At 37.5% G+C, this 17,882-nt stretch overlaps 1 long non-coding RNA gene across 1 annotated transcript in view; it reads right to left on the bottom strand.

Moving 5' to 3' along the window:
• Positions 1-17,882, bottom strand: part of LOC116216477 — a 183,009-nt gene that overhangs the window by 47,516 nt on the left and 117,611 nt on the right. The window lies entirely within an intron of this gene.

Raw genomic sequence — 17,882 nt, 5'->3', positions numbered from 1 at the left:
AAATCCTATATCTAGATACTGTAGAGGTTTTAGACAGTTAACATTGACCTCTCAAATGAAAAAATGCAAGCCTAGATATGCTGTTGATTGAAGCCAGCTGGGAGAGAACACCTCAGGTTTTGGTTATTTTTTCCTCCAGAGTCCAATACCCATGCTTCCAAAAAAGGAAACAACCAAACCAAACCAACCAAATAAGATAGCATAGAGAAGTCAAATTCTTGCATTAATTCATTCTGCTTGAAGTTTGTTTTAACAGAAGTTTAATTTCTGCCATTCTCTTATTGTCAGAAGCTTCAAATTATCTCTCTGATATCTCTTATTTTGGTCAAAATTTTTATACACACAAACATTCAGGAATACATCTATCATTGTAGAACCTTTCATTCTCAAAGTCAGATTCTAACAATATCACTGCATCTTGAAACTCAATTCAAGCTCCTTGAATTATTTTTCATTAAATAAGCTGATTACCTATCAACTGTGGAAGCAGATGTTATAGAGAAGGAAGAAGTACAACTCTCTGATTAAAAAACTAAGAAAGAAAGAAACAAAAACATCTAGAGTTTTAAATAAAGATTGGAAATATATCATGTTAATTAATCTCAGCATAAATAATATTAATGAATAAGTACTTAGAATCATAGAATCACGGAATTTCTCAGATTGGAAAATACCTTAAAGATCATTGAGTCCAACCTCAACCTAACCATACTATCCAACTCTAACAACCCTCTGCTAAATCATGTCCCTGAGCACCACATCCAAACAGTTTCTAAACACATTCAGGGATGGTGACTCAACCTCCTCCCTGGGGAACATATTCCAGTGCTTAACAACCCTTTCTGTAAAGAAATTTTTTCTGATATCCAACCTAAATTTACCCTGGTGCAACTTGAGGCCATTTCCCCTTCTCCTGTCAACTGTCACCAGTGAGAAGAGAACAACCCCACTCACACTGTAAGCGCATTTCAGATATTTGAAAAGAGCAATAAGGTCTCCCCTCAGCCTCTTCCCCAGACTAAACAGCCCCAGTTCTTTTAGTTGCTCTTCATAGGCGCAGTGCTCAAATTTTCTTTCATTATTTACAGGTTCAGGTAATATTCTCCTCTGCTTTCATATCGTCTATCAAGGCTCTGGCTGCTTATCAGGGCTTTATGGAGTGACCAAGTCCTTACCTGCCAGGAGCTGGGCTAAAACTAAGTTACTGAGGTTGAGCGTGGCCTTGCAGTGAGCTGACACAATGCAGCAACAACACAGAAACAGTTCAGACTATTTTCAAGAAAGTAACTCCTCACAAAATACAGTACAGCTTGGTGACTAGAGCCCATTAACCCCTTCATTGGAATTCTTCATTATGAAACTTGTCTTAAGCCCAGTGAGTGCTCTTGCAATAGAAGCAAGGGGAAAATTGCAATGTGTGGTTACTAACCAGTCTGCCCACAGAAGGATTCTTCAACACATCATTTTCTTTTTTTGCTTTTGTCTTTATGCAAAGGGCAAGATTTGACATGCAACAGTTATGCCCGCATTCCCCAAACCAGATTAACATAATTTAGTGCCAAATTAGCATTTATGGCTGAACAAACACAGTCTGCAACATCAGGGCTGCTCTGCTTATAAGCTGGGTTTTAATGAGCTGCGTCTAGTTCTAGACAGTAGTTATGGTCAGTAATAGCCCCTTCCTGAATAAACTGTTTCAGTTGTTTCCAGAAGCTGTTACTTTTATTTGAAAAAATAATCCCATCTCTAAAATATCGCCCACTCCCAAACCTGTAGTGTGCACACTGGTGTCATGGGCTAAAGAGAATTTCTTGCTTTTTTTTTTTGGACATTCACTATTCCAGATACATTGCATATAAACTAAGTCTTTATGAGTGATGACAACAGCTGCCATGCACTGTTAATACCCTTTTCATGACTCTGGGCTGTAGATGTAGGCACAGGATTCTGCTGGTCTTCGCATCTAAGATACTACTGCCCTAATCTTGAACACACTGATTGAGGTTAAGGAGATGTACATATGGAATTCAAAATAAGCCTGATTATTAGCTGTTGTTTTGAAACAAATACATTACATGGCAGGAAACTGATAGTTTAAACAGGGTTGTTAATAGTTTTAGAAAGAACTAACTTTGAAGTCATGTCATTTTTCCTCAGCCAGATTGAAAAAAAAAAAAAGAAAATCTGTTTTCCAGGTGCTTGAAATCTATCTTCAGCAAGAGGCTGCAAATGGTAAATCAGGTTTAGTATTAACTAACTACCGTAACATTTTTATTTGGAATAATGATGACTTTCGTATTTCCAAGGCAGTCATTCTTGAGAGGACATTTCAAATTCTACCTCGTATATATATCTTTGCTTGTTAAATTTCCCAAATATCTAAATTTTGCTCTCTGTTTAAAAAAATATATTTAGGTAATAGGTAAATGATTAAGTAAAGTTGGATGTCTATAAATAAGTTTCAAATGTCTGTGTTTGTCTGTAGTCCATTTTGCTACATTGGAATTACTCACTGTGTTCTTAGCATCTATTTGCAGGGAAGTTAATTTGAGAAATTAAATTTCAGCGCACTTATATGAACCCTCCTCAATCAACATTTTTTTAATTTGTGCAGCCATGAAAGCTAAGTCTTTATTTTAACTGCAATTTTATGTTTAGGTAATCCATCCATGGACAGATTTATAAGTTTTTGTGTTTGTTTTTTTGTTTTTTTTGTTTGTTTGTTTGTTTGTTTTTTAACTTCAAATGATCACTATGAAAGCTCCTATTTTTTCAGGAAACTTCCTGTTTTATTTTTCCTTCATCTCCTCACTTTTCCTGCTATCAAAAGCAGAATTAGAGCATTTTGATTCAAAATACACATCACACAGATGGGTTAAAACTTTTCCACTTTGATCTGCTAAAAACCTCTCAAACCACTTGATCAAAGAATTCCTTTCTGAGATCTGAGTCCTGTAGCCAGTGGCTGTTTCATTGAAATTGGTGAGAACAGAACCATTCCCAGGAGTACATCCTGCAAGTCTGGTCTTGAACACAGAGAGGTGGGAGGCTAACATTCACTAACTACAGATTTTCCTCTTAGTAGCTGATGTTTCCTCATCATCAGCCCTTCTGCACCTCTGGTAATTGATGTATTTCTGCTATGTAAAATCTACCTGTGTACACATTTTTTGAGTAGGAAGATTTAATCACACTGTATTTTTTTTTTATTCTACACATTTTCTCTTAAAATTCTTTTCTTCTCAGTGAGTGAATAGTAGATTTCATGCCTGACAGCAATGACTCAACATCAAGAATTGATGTTCTCACCTTGAACTCATTTATTTAAAAAGGTCAGTCTTAAACTAAGTCTAACAAAAAACACTGCCTTGCAATTGAAACTGAGATAAATATCTTCCTGTAAAAAAAGTTTTTAAAAGGAACTGTATACACAGCTATTTACAAAATGCATACACAAAATTACAAATCCACCAAATGAGTTAAGAATGGCTATCGGCAAAAGCATGTTAATTTACAAGTAATCTACAATATTGAAAAGCATGAGCTCTAGTTACCGTTCCATCCTCTGACAGCAACAGAACTATGTGAGACTTGATCAGTGCCTCTGCGCTCCTGTCTACTCTCCCAGAACTGTTCTGCTTCCAGAACATTCCAATCCTGGAATGCTATGAACCATAGTAATTTGATGCTTTCTAGATACATCTTTCTAGGTAAATCACTCTGAAAGTAATGCCTCCTATTTATTTTTATTGAAACTACAACTGGTACAAAGAGTACAACTACACTATTCGATAAAGCAAATTTTCAGCTACAAAACAGCTTTTCCAACATAGTCACTACCACTAGCTATGCATTTTTGCTAGTAATGAACAAGAGCCTGCATGTGATTCTTGTAAAATCTGCATGGACATCTGGGAGGTGGCTTGTCTTTCACATTGCTGTCACCAGTTGTTGAAATGCACCACCCACCACCTCACTGGGCTCATATCCACCAGTCAGCAAGAGTCAATGAAGTTCAATGGATACAATTTTTTTCTGCATGGAGGAGTACAATGACACATCTTTGCTCCATCCACACTTCCATGTCAGATGACATTTTGTCAGACTGCCCCTCTTCTGCCACCTGTCACACAGCAACAAAACGTAATGGAAAAGTGGTGGGAAGATTCAGCCTCTACTTCCATGCCACCAACATCTGCCTCTGATGTTGTCAGTCATCATAATAAAAGTGGAGGTATTACTTTCAGAGCAGCCCTTGTATAAAAAAGCCATTATCTTAAGTAAAAGTTTCTTTTTAAATATTGTTCCTAAGTGTGAACTTCAATTAACACACCATGACTTAAGCTTTAGTCAAATATCAAATTGAACACTGAGAAACATAAAGGTTTAACAAGGGTGGTCAGGCTTCCCATGGCTGCCAGGACCATGAGCTTGTAGGTGAGGGTGTGGGGAGTAGTTTCTGTCCCATTATAACAGTGGAATAAGTCTGAGTCCTCCTCATGAAATTGAACATATATAAGTCCATGGGGCCAGATGACATCCATCCCAGGGTTCTGAAAAAAATGGCTGATGTGGTTGCTGTCTGGTGAAGTCCCTGGTGACTGGAAAACAGGAAACGTTACTCCCATTTTTAAAAAAGGAAGAAAGGAAGACCCAGGGAATACAGGCCGGTGAGCCTCACCTCTGTGCCTGGGAAGATCATGGAGCACATCCTCCTAGAAGCTATGTTAAAGCACATGTGAGATAAAGAGGTGATTCGAGACAGCCAGCATGACTTCACCAATGGCAGATCATGCCTGACCAATCTGGATCCTTCTATGACAGAGTGACAACTTTGGTGGATGGAGGAAGGGCAGTGGATGTCATCTATCTAGACTTCTGCAAAGCTTTTGACATGGTCCTTCACCATCACATCCTTCTCTCTAAATTGGAGAGGTGTGGATTTGAAGGATGGACTGTTTGATGGATTAGGAATTAGCTGGTTGGATGCAGCCAAAGGGCTGCGATCAATGGTTCTGTGTCAGGATGGAGGCTGGTCACAAGTGGTGTCCCCCAGGGGTCAGTCTTGGGAACCAGTGCTCTTTCACACCTTCATCAATGACATAGATGATGGCATCGAGTGCACTCTCAGCAGTTTTGCAATTGACACCAAGCTGAGTGGTGCAGATGATACAGAAGGAAGGAAAGTCATCCAGAGGGACCTGGACAGGATGGAGAAATGAGTCCATGAAGACCTAATGAGGTCCAATAAGGCTGAGTCCAGGGTGCTGCACTTGGGTCGGGGCAATCCCAGGTATTCATACAAATTGGGCTCTCCTGGAGAGCAGCCCTGTGGAGAAGGACTTGGGGTCCTGGTGGACAAGAATCTGGACGCAAGCCAGCCACGTGCACTTGCAGCCCAGAAGGCCAACTGTGTTCTGGTCTGCATTAAAAAAGGGGTGGCCAGCATGGAGAGGGAGGTGATTGTCCCCCTCTACTCAGCTCTTGTGAGGCCCCATCTGCAGTACTGCATCCAGGCCTGGGGGGTCCCAGTACAGGAAGGTTGCGGAGCTCTTGGAACAGGTCCAGAGGTGGGCTAATAAGATGATCAGAGTGCTGGGAACCACTCCCATGAAGAAAGGTTGAGGGAACTGGGCTTATTTAGCTTGAAGAGAAGGCTCTGAGGAGACCACAGCGTGGCCTTCCAATAATTGAAGGGAGCACATAAACAGGGGGGGGCAATGGTTGTTTAAAAGCGTGAATTGTGATAGGACAAGGGGGAATGGTTTTAAATTAAAGCAGGGGAGGTTTTTGGTTAGATATTAAGAGGAAGTTTTTTTTTTCCCCATACAAAGGGTGGTGACACACTGGAACAGGTTGCCCAAGGAGGTTGTAGGTGCCCCATCTGTGGAGGCACTCAAGGCCAAGCTGGATGTGACTCTGGGCAGGCTGGTCTGATGGTTGGCGACCCTGCACATAGCAGGGGGGTTGAGACTGGATAATTGTTGTGGTCCTTCTCAACCCAGGCCATTCTATGATACTAAGACAAATGTTTCTTGTTTCCCATTTCCACTCTGCTATCAGTTTTGCTTCAAACCTGACAGAACTGGGCTAAATTTCATGTCAGAAATACAGGTGTTCTTATCTACTTCCTTACACCACCACAGATACAACCAAATACCACTGTGATAAAACAGCTGTCTCAATATCCAAAATTATCTAAACTCTGTCTTATTCCAGTTACTGACCATACTGATCATTTGGTAATATTTTCTTATCATTTATATATTAAACTTTTTTTTTTTTAATTAGAGATCAACTCTCTACAAAGTACTCAGTCCTTCACTGACAACAAACAGTAGTTTTTTGGGAGCTTTGAGTAAACAACTGCATTGGATACAATAATTTACTGAGTATGAAGCTCTAAGAATGACTTAACTTATTGAAGCAGTCTTGGAAGTATACTTCATACTAAGTGAAGTTTCCACAGTTTTAAGTCTTTGGATTAAAAAAAGAAAAAAAAGAATGTGGTTTTGTTTTTTTTCAGGTGACTGTTTAGATGCAGTTCTGTTTTCAAATGTTTTCTTGGAAAACAAGACGACCCACAGAACTCTAGCTTCTGAAGGAATGGAAATGTTTTTGGAGATAGAGACTTTGGATTATGTTATACTCAGTCATGAAATCATATATATTACATGGTTACAAAAAAAGTTTATTAAAGAGCAGATGGACCACCGATTAGTGGTTTGAGATCAAAATAACCAACAAAAATATCTTAGCTTGAAATAAAGTTTAGAAATCACTATTACTTTTTTAATGTCATCAGGTTTTACTCTTTGTCTAAAACAATAAAAGGTGCATTTAGAAGCACACTGCTAAACAACAGCTGCATTCCTTAAGTCCCTTCCTGAAATAATCTCAGTAACTTGAGTGCAACTGAAAACAGAATATCTTCCATATTTTAAATACGCAGTTCCAGTGACAAACACTTAAGGCAGAAATCATGCCCTCAGATACACTTCAGCAGCTGCAGACCAAAACATTTTATGAAGACAGAATTTGCCCCTAAGAAGGAGCATAAAGAAAAGTCTGATAACTGTCAAAGGGGCCAAACATGGCCAAGGAGACAAAGAACCAAAGCTGAAAGAACAGTAGCTGCATCAAGAAGGTTAGGACTCATCTTGATAAATATTTTATCTACATTATAATTTTTTTATATACTGTATAACAAAATTCCACAAATTGCTTTCTCCAGTTCTCTAAATAGCTATGATATATTTTATTTCCTATACTGGAAGTAGAAAAAAAACACAAACTAAACATTTTTACTATAACATACTTTTTAAAAAAAAAACTTACTAAAGAATGATTATGAATGAAATTTTCACCTATTAGATTCTGGATCTGTAGTTCATCATTGTTTTAGGCACTATTCTTATATTGTAAAATTACAAAGAGCTTAAAGTCCTTTTTTTCCCTACGATTTGTCATGGGATAACTTAAGGGGGCTATTCTCACCAAAGAGGTCTAGAAATTGCAACCACACCAGCATCAGAACACAATTATTATTATTATTTTTTTTTTTAAATGCAAAAACTTGGAAGTTTCTACCTTAGCATGTATTTCAGCTCTGTGCCTTTTCTAGGCTTGTTAAAAAAACTTAGGAAATAAAGATCTATTGTATTCAGAAATGAAGATTCACACATGCTCCATATAAAACCTTCTTTCATTTGATTTCAAGTGCTGCTTAAAATAAAAATACACAGTTATCCACTATTTATACTTTAGTCTGCAAAACGCAACAGAAAATTGGGCATAAAGACTTCAGTTACTGTCATTTTATGATAGTCACTGAATTTTAGAACACATCTAAACCAAACTCTGAACTCAACTGTTATTATTCCAAACATTATGATGACTGTATTGCTTGAAAGATTGACAGCTGCCTTTTCCAAGACCAGCATTTGACTGTACACTCATTTGGCTGAACAACTATCCTTCAAATGATGCAATATTTACATTTCCTAATGGATAATACACAGAAATATCAGGCTGCAGGGCAGCTCAGAGTAGTGCTCAAAAATGCTTACTTTCAGGAAGATTTCTGAATTCCAGTTAAATTATTAACTAGTGAATGAAATTTAGAAAAAAAAAAAAGCACATGTCCCCAAAGGGGAAACTGTTGTGAGTTGATTTTACTAGTTTCTGAAGTTTTCAGCTTTGAATAGGACCAGAACTGTCAACTTTCCTGTATGAAGCAATTTTGTTACAGATTTATTTCATAGGAGTAAATAAAAACAAGTTCATTAATCATAGGAAGACCACTAAATAGTTGTGCTTGACCATAGTCTCAGAAACCTGTTTCCAGTGAACATAATAATCATAATAGTAGCTTCTTATGGTAGGTTTAAAAATGAATAGCTGAACACAGAATGGCCAGGGTTGGAAGGGACCTCAAGGATCATGATGCTCCAACCCCCCTGCCACATGCAGGGCCACCAACCTCCCCATTTAATACTAGACCAGGTTGCCCTGGGCCCCATCCAATCTGGCCTTGAACACCTCCAGGGGATGGGGCATCCACAGCCTCTCTGGGCAGCCTGTGCCAGCACCTCACCACTCTCTCTGTAAAGAGCTTCTCCCTGACATCCAACCTAAATCTTCTCTCCCTCAACTTAAAACCATTTCCCCTTGTCCTGCTGTTATCTACCCTTTCAAAGAGTTGATTCCCCTCCTGTTTGTAGGCTCCCTCTAGATACTGAAAGGCTGCAATGAGGTCAACCCACAGCCTTCTTTTTTCCAGGCTGAACAAGCCCAGCTCCCTCAGCCTGTCGTAGTGGAGGTGCTCCAGTCCCCTGTTCATCTCTGTGGCTCTCCTCTGGACCCTCTTCAACAGCTCTCTGTCTTTCCTGTACTGGGGCTCCAGACCTGGACACAATACTGCAGATGGGGCTTCATAAGAGCAGAGTACAGGGGGACAGTCACCTCCCTCTCCCAGCTGGTCACTACTCTTCCAATAGAAGTAGAACAGTAGGTGTTAATAGAACTTGAGTTTAATTTTGCAGGAAGTTGAAGTATGAGATTCAACAAGCAGAAAAAGGCCCGGATCACTGCTTTTTTGAGTTCTGAAACGACAAATGTATATGAAAAAAATCAGCTGCTATCTGGATTTGCTTTATAAAAAGGAAGGAATTCTATGAATTCTAGTTACAGAACTGAATTTATATGCACGAAAACTAGGCAAACACAAGACTTATTCTAGAAAAAAGTATCTTCCCATCCCATCCACAAAAATACAAAGGTGTATATTAAATTAATATCACAGCATTATATAAAACCGTACTTAATTTTATGTATCTACATTCTTATATAGATACATATGCTTGTAATTATAATACACACAGAAAGTTTCAAAGGAATAGATACCGTGACTAGTTTGAAAATCAACTGAAGAAGCATCCTTCAAAATAAGTGGTCTATTTTTATTTTTTGTCTCTGACAAAAGTCACTGCAGTTTATTTTTGGAGACATGGAAAGACAGAAAAAGACACAACATTCATAGAAATGAGTACACTAGTCACACTTATCAGAGTTTTGCTACGTTTCCTATAGCATTGGATTTACTCGTACATTTTCATTCAAGACAACCTTAAGAGAATGGCAGTGGATGCTGCACAAGGAAAGTCCAGTGGATAATTTATAGGAGAATAAAAAGCATATCCACATCTTTAAACACTGAATAAGCTAATTAGAAAATAGATCAGTTATTAAAGGACACATACACTACAAAGCATAATTTTGAAGTTTGTAATTAACACTCTCCATTACTACTATCATTACTTCTTCTACTTCAGGAGCATGAAGCAGGAACTAAAACATGCTTAGAAGAAGCTAGAATGTCTATTACAGAAACAACCCCGAAATTATATTCTGCAGACATCACTGAAATCACAGCTAGAAGGCATACGTGCATTTCTCTACTCAAAATATATGTAATGCTTTCAGAAGTGCAAAATGGGCACTTGAAGAAGGACACAATATCACTCCTTTAACAATTACAGAATTGCAATGTAAGCAGGAAAGCATAAATACTACAGGTCAATCTTCCATCTTTTTACAACTGTTCTATGATCATTACTTCCAGGTTGCTCAAGAAGTTGAAATAACTTCAGCCTTTCAGAAACAGCTCAGTGAGTTAAATACACTATTAAATTATAGACTGAAAACGTGCAAATAGCTCATCTCATTATTTCAACTAGCTCTCCTACATATGATGACCACCTTCCATCCCATCCCCAGCAGCAGAAATAACAAATTCCATATACGCACTGATTCATTTCCAAGACTGAATAAAACAGTCCACAGTATCCCCAAGAGCTAACATAAGCCTTTACTGTAAGTATTTGACCAGTTTAAATGCATGTAGCAGATTAATGTCACAAAAGTAGCATAACTGTGTCAGGAGCCAGCTGAACCGGGCATGCTAATAAAGATTCATGAAGCATTTCTTCGGCATTAGGTCTTAAATCTTTACTCTAGAAGAAATTTAATCTATGAAGTGATTGCCTGTGAACTTAGTTTCCTTGAGATAACCACAAAGACCTGTGACAGTTGGTGTTACAGCTAGAAAGATTATCATGATAAAAACAAGGAAAAGAAACAAACAGGGAAGGAACGCTCACCTATATCCAAAGACCTAGGTTTGCAGGAAAAAACTCCACAGAGAAGGAATTGCCAAAAAGAGATCCTTTCCCAGTAGCAGTCAGCCCTTAAATGGGGTCTAGGAGGGGTGGAGCCCTCCTAGGGCTCCAGGTATATTGCCTTCACCTGTGCTCCCATGGCTGACTCAGTCCTTTCCTCAGGTGATCAGTGGTTCAGGCCTTGACTCAACAGTTCCCAAGTTCCCATACAGACCTCAGCTGAGATGGAAATGAATATTCAATAGAAAAGCAAGCTCTGACATTGTAATAGTTGATACTAATTATTAGAAAGTTTTTGCTATGAGGTATGATAGAGTTGGAATGTATTACAGAAGCACTATAAAAACAACATTAGTCAACTAAGCACTGTTTTCTAAGGTAGCGTGCTTAGAACTTAGTCTGATTATCTCATTTCTGCTTCACATCAAATGAAGACCATCTAAAAATCAATTGAAGATCAGAATAGGACTCAATGAGAATTGAGTAACTTTGCAAACACAAAAGACTAGATGAATGCCTATGCTCTCTTTAAATGAGGGTTTGAAAAAGGCTTCTGAAAATGTGCAGAAGCTGCAAGAATTTTAAAATATGCTTTTCTAAAAAAAGAATATTCTTATGAACATGTGGAATCATTCATCAAGATATTAACTAAGATCATCAGTATCTTTTCAGTACGGAACAAACAGGATAAAATAGGATTTCTGGATGCATCAACTCATTTAGTATTAAAAGTTTATTTCAACTGCATTTTTTTACAGAATCATAAAGAAAATATGTGAAACAATTCAGAGTTGACTTGAACTGAGCTTCTAGAACAGTCTTGGAAACCCATTAATTGAAAAGTAGAAGAAATTTTTTAAATCCTGGACAAGCACTAAACATTGGATCCCATTTACACAATTCCACATGTAAGTTAAAAAAGTGAAATTGGAAACAACCAAGTGGCAAACCGCATAAAATCAATATGTTGGAGTTATTAATAATCATAATATAATAATAATATAAACATAGTTTTCCAGATTTCTGGAGGATCTAGGAATTGAGTCCAAATTCAACAGGGAATGGGAGGGGCTGAAATAATGATTCAAACAACCCTGTCCTCACATCTTGCCCACCTTAAATAAAACCAAAACAATATGCCTATAAAACAAACAAACAAATAACAAGGGCATTTGAAGTCAAAATATTTTCTATTGAACTTTTTATTAGCGCTTTGGTAAGGTCATGGTTAATTTCTAAGAACTCTCTTTTATGAAAATAGTCACTGTTGAGAAGTTACAGGTGAGACTGTTCCTTCAAGTTCTCCACATCTCTGAATTCCTTTCCTCCTGCCCAGTGAATACTTATTAACAAATCTGAAAAGCTACTGCTATGGTTTCAATGTTCCAATTGTACATACTCCAAAGGTGTAAAGAATAATGACTCTTGCACACTCAGACTCTCTTTCTTGTTCAGGGCATGCATTGGAACAAGTCTAAACACAGTACCAAGTGAGCTCTTTCTAATCATCACTTCTTAAGACAAATTATTATTATTTTATTTTTTGCCACCTCTCAGAGTCCCAGGGCTGCATGCCCAGATTTTGATCACCTGATCATAAAGTGAAAGAACGTAAACGATATGTGTATCAGTGCATGATGATGCTGGTCATATTTTCCCATCATTTGCTAAATCAGAGTGGATACAATGAACATTCACACTGAACACAGCTAATTCTGGCCAAGCAAGGAATTTCCAGGTTTTAATTCTTTCTATCCTTTTAGCCTAAGTAATTGAAACATTCTGTCAAATAAGATACTTGCCATAATTATGGCTTCTAGAAAAAATGAGGTGACACCTCTCAGATCTGAAGCTTCTCAAAAACTTGTTAGCATCTAGGTAACGAGCAACTAAACAAAGGAAACAAACATCTGAAGGCCACAGTCCTACACAGACAGATGCTTTCACTGAATACCAAAATATGAGTCATAAAGACGCTGAGTTTACACAACGTATGCTCATATCTCAAAAAGCCAGTTGCCACAACCCACCAGGAGTTCTGCTGCTTAATGTGCTCCATCTCATTGTGCAGGAAAGGAAATGGCAGGTTCCAAGGAAAAGCCAGCTAAATAACAGACCTTTGCTGAAAACATAGCAAATGCATGCTAAGGTATGATTCCACCTTTTCTACAGTACTACAATTAAAAAAAATATATATCTGCCAAGAAGCTAGTTCAGCACCTTGATGCCATGAAGAATGTTCTAATTCCTGTTGTATTTGAGATAAGAGCACATTTATTTACACCCTGCTCATTTATTGCTATTATTTTTCTCTCATGAAAGTAAACCTGAGATACTTCACTAGAAATTGAAGCACAGCTGACCTTCAGACCTCCTATCCAAATGCTAAACTTAGCCACCACACTGCTAATAATTGCAGCAGATGGTTAAAGGCTTAATAAGCACATGTGAACTTTTTAAGGTCTGTTCTCATCTCCACAGAAGAGACATGGAAATGTATCAAGGTCACTGAAGCCTTTCCTTTGCTCTCCAAATCGAAGTGGAGATGGGGAAGAAAGACAGGAAGGAGAAAAAGGAAAAAGTACTTGTTATGGTCTTCCTCCCTGTATCTCGGTAGCACTGAGTCTGCACTGGTCTGCACACTCAGACATTCTCCTTGTTCCACTATTTGTCTTTATTTTATCTTGTTTTAAAAGGAAACTCTGCCTCTTCCTCTATGAAAGGTTTCTTAACTTTATCATGAGAATTTAATAATGATTTAACAATGATGATTATTATTGCTGCTGATAATTAGCATCAGTAAGTCTCTCCACTTCCTCTATTGAGTAAAAAGTCTCTATGATTTACCATATGTAACACAGCTGGTTACTCACAAGTGGTTTAAATGAATTTTAAAAATCATATTAAGTTCCCTCAAGTAGTTTTTATTTCCCAACTAGTCCTCAACATATTGTGAATTATTCTGAACATATTGTCTATTGTTTCATTTATAAATTAACTTCTCGATTTCATGGCAATCATAGAATCATAAAGTCAGAAAAAGATCTCAAAGATCATCCAGTCCAACCACCAACCTACCATCACTATGCTCACTAACCATTCCCCTCAGAGCTATAGCCACACACCTCCCGGGATGGCGACTCCACCACCTCCCGTGTAGCTTGTTCTAAGGCATTACCACTCTTTCAAGGAATATTTTTTTCCTAATATCCAACCTCAACGTCCCCCAGTGCATCTTAAGGCCATTACCTCTCATCCTATTACTGTTATCTGGGAGAAGAGGCTGACCCACACCTCTTTTCATAAGTTGTAAAGAGCAGTATGAAATATGAGTTTATGAATCTATTAATGAATACATACCACTCTCTACATCATTATTCTGACTATGACAGTATGCCTTATCAATATAACACATGATTAAATGCCCATTTACTGTCAGTGTTAATGTTTCTTGACTTTCTTATCCCTTTCAGATCTGTTAGTAGTCTGTCCTATGCTTAATACCTACTATCAAATTTGAGGAAAAAAAGAAGAAAAAAAAACACCCAACAACAACAAAATAACCACCCAAGTTTAAAAGTTCAAAGCAGCTGATAGCAGCTGATTTCCTCATATATTCTTTCAGCACACATGTAAAAGCAGACTGGTATAGCTGGGATGCGAAAGCACATAGACACAAGAAACAGATTCATAGAAGAGGGGATTTGCCACGCTGATTATATCAATGGTATGGGAAGTATGTTTATCCTCTTTTAAAGATTGGCTAATATTAGGTGCTTCCAGGCAAGTTATGAACTGCTGTATCAGACAGTTTTACAGAAAAAAAAAAACACTTATCTAATAAGTGTATTCCTAATCCTGCAAAGTCACCAAATGCCTGGAAGCATGACAGCTGATATTTCTTTCAGCTTTTTAATCCAATTTAGAACAGCTGAAATCAGCTTAAGGAATGAGTTAATAGAAAACAGTGGAATAATTATCTTAGATTTCAGCATAAACATTTTTTTAAAATAATGATTGAAATGTACAAAAAAAGAAATGGGGGGAGGGGAGAGGGTAGAAATTCTAGACAAAACAAACAAACGTGTGATAAGATAAGAAGGAAAGAATAATTTGCAAGAAGTAAGTAGGTTTGAAGAGGATGTCAAATAGGAACACTCAAGGAACTTCTTTCCCACTGAAGAAAAAGGCAAGTCAAAAGCATTGCTTATAGCTTCATACAAAACTATCTAAAATTTGAATCTGAAGAATAATTTTATTTCTCTATAGTTAAGGGAAAACAAATACAGTCAGACACGTTATACACATATTTGCAGAGCAAAATCTGGGTAGCGGTAGAAAAGGAGAGGAAAGAAGAGTACTTTGGAACTTAAGCCAGAAGGGGAAAATAAATACGAACAAAATATCTTCACTGTTTGCTTTTCTTTAGTCAACCATCTACAAAACCCCCTCATAATTCAGCCATTGGCAATGAGCCAGGTTAACATAAACTGCTCCAAAAAATGAAAATTTTCGAACACTGTTGTGACAGCTAATTTGGTTAAAAAGAAAAATAGGATGATGCCAGATTAGAGAAAAAGAAAAAACCCACAGCCCCAGGAAGTAATTCTTAGATGGTTGCACAGACCTAAGATGAAGGAAATAGACAAGTTTTGCGGTTGGACTGAGGTACTCATTTCATCAGGAATGGAACTTTATTCCAAGGCTGTCATACTTCTAGTGATTTGCCAAAAAATGAAAGGCTTGAAGCCATCACGCTATTTGAAGTTTAGCTGACCTATTTGTCATAAACCAAATGGAAGTGTTCCTTCTATTTTTTTTTCCCTTTTCACTATTACTGAATTTTTTGTTGTTGTGTTGTTATTCTTGTTGCAATTTCCTGGATCAGACACTTAAACAAAGGGTTTCCTAAAGCATAATTAAATTAATAGAAAAAAGTTACTCATTTTAATATAGGAGTACCTTTGCGAGACTAAAGACAGCTTCCTAAGAAGTTTGGTACAGGTCAAGAAACTAAGACACTAAACTTGGCAGACAACCTCCTCTCACAGTGATGTGTGAAAGGAATGGATGGTCGCTGTTAACTCACATCTTGAATTCCAGGTGAAGAGCAGCAACATACCACCTCATAATAGAGCTTTGGTTTCAGCAGCATTATTATTTGCCAGAGTACTGGAGACTCTACAGCAAAATTGCCTGCAAACTGTTATAGGAGAGAATGCAAGCAAGGATAGGAAAAAACATGTTACTTGGGTGGTAAATTGGGGATTGGCTTGATCCACATCCTGGAGTACAAATTCCCTTACAAGGCAGTAGGAGAAAGACTCAAGGGCACACTGAAACTCCACAACTTTAAAAGAAAAAGAAAAAATGAACACATCCATTTCATTTATTGGATCGATATATTGTTGTTTTGTTTTTGCTCTGAGTTCAGTATGTTTCTGTGCTTTGAGTGTTTTTGAAGAGGTGAACTATAAATGGACTTCCCACAAAGCTGTATTTCCAGCAGTGGTTGCATGCTGGCAATGCGTAGGTTGTAAATTGCTGATGGACAAGTTAGATAGTCAGAATAAGAGATTATAACACAGCAAAGCAGCAACAGGGTTACTTCTTCCCTAAGTTTCAGAGTGAAATTGCAACTGTTGCAGTACAGCCCTGCCCAAGTGCACATTCCTTTGTGAAAGTCCCCACACCCATGTGATTGCATACAAGGAAGTTCCAGAAACAAATGAAAGATGATTATCATTTTTCATCATACCTCTCTGAAGCTGCTCATCGCCTGCTGGTGCAGATTCATTATCTGTACGAGCAGTAATACCGGAACAAGAACAAATTGCAGCAGCTCCTGTTGTGCTGGCAGATAACCATCCCTACGTTCAGAAAAGGCAAAACAGAAAGAAAGCCCTTGCCACTACTGTTTTTTTAACCATACCAAAGAATCTGGAAAACAAAAAACAAACAACAAAACAACAACAACAACAACAACAAAACAGCCTGAACAGATAAACCATAATTCAGTGTCTGAGGGAGAACTGCTCATCATTAGTGGTAGCATGCACTTGGGTACTTTTTAACAGAGTTATGTCATCAGCTGAGTGTGATTTCTCCAAAGTCCTGTCACTAATAGCCGTGACACTCAGTGGTATTTTTCAGATTCCTCGAGTGATATAGCTCCAATCCATTTAGAGACTTCATTTTTCATGAAGTCTAGTGTCTTAGCACTCAACAGGCCATAAAATATCTTTATGAAGTTTGGCAATGGTGTTATGCACAAACCGAAAGCTAGAGAGTTTCACTTTGTCAGATTCAGTGATGTAGCAGATTTATGGATAGAAGGGAAAAAACACAGTTGCTGGTTTCCTCTCCACACAGTACTATTAAAGAATGCAAATATATCTGCACAAACTCCCTTCTATATATGCTGAGGAAAAGTGAAGTCTGTGGACATAGGCTAATAAATTGTCTCCACAGCAATAATTATCCCAACTTGTTTTATCCTTTGTTTTTGCTCTTTTTTAAAAAACGTATGACAAAAAGTGGGACTTGAACAAAATGCACATGTATGAGCTTTAGAGTATTAATATAGATGTGCTTTATTTTATTGTCACCTAAAAAAGGTTTAGAAAACATTTCTGTGCTATAATTTATCAAAGGAGATGAGAGAAGTTGAACACATGAAAAAATAACCTAATCTGAAGGACATCAGTTCTCACCTTCCTCGTATATGCAGGATTCTATTAAAATTGCTGTATTGATTTAGACCATTAACTTGCCTATTCCAGTAGCCAATACTAGCTAATAGACCCCAAAAGAAACAAACAATTCCCTAGAATCCTCCTGCAGTAAATAGATTTGCTCAATAATGAATATGCATCTTAGCTTAATGAGCAAAAGATAGCTGTTTTGAAATAAAAAGCAGTACATTATGGGGAAAACAATAATTTACTTGTCATAATTTTTTTATTTTTTTTTCTGTATGCTATATGAATAGTCCACTATTCCTCTCTTCTGTGTAGGGTCTGTGACAATATGCAAGTTTTACTTTAAGCTACGAGAAACTGCATCTTTCTACCTTTCCTTAGGTATAACAATAAGAGCAGTAGATTTTTATGTGAAAATTTGCCACAGGCAAATGTTGCTCTGCCAAAGACTGTAACTTCTCTCTAGTTGTGGTTTTCAAACATTCATTATCTACACATAACT

This window comes from Meleagris gallopavo, chromosome 3, assembly GCF_000146605.3.
Source record: "Meleagris gallopavo isolate NT-WF06-2002-E0010 breed Aviagen turkey brand Nicholas breeding stock chromosome 3, Turkey_5.1, whole genome shotgun sequence".
In the NCBI taxonomy this organism is placed as follows: Eukaryota; Metazoa; Chordata; class Aves; order Galliformes; family Phasianidae; genus Meleagris; species Meleagris gallopavo.
The sequence above is the reverse complement of the archived record's forward strand: the minus strand, read 5'-3'. Positions and strand labels throughout refer to the sequence as shown.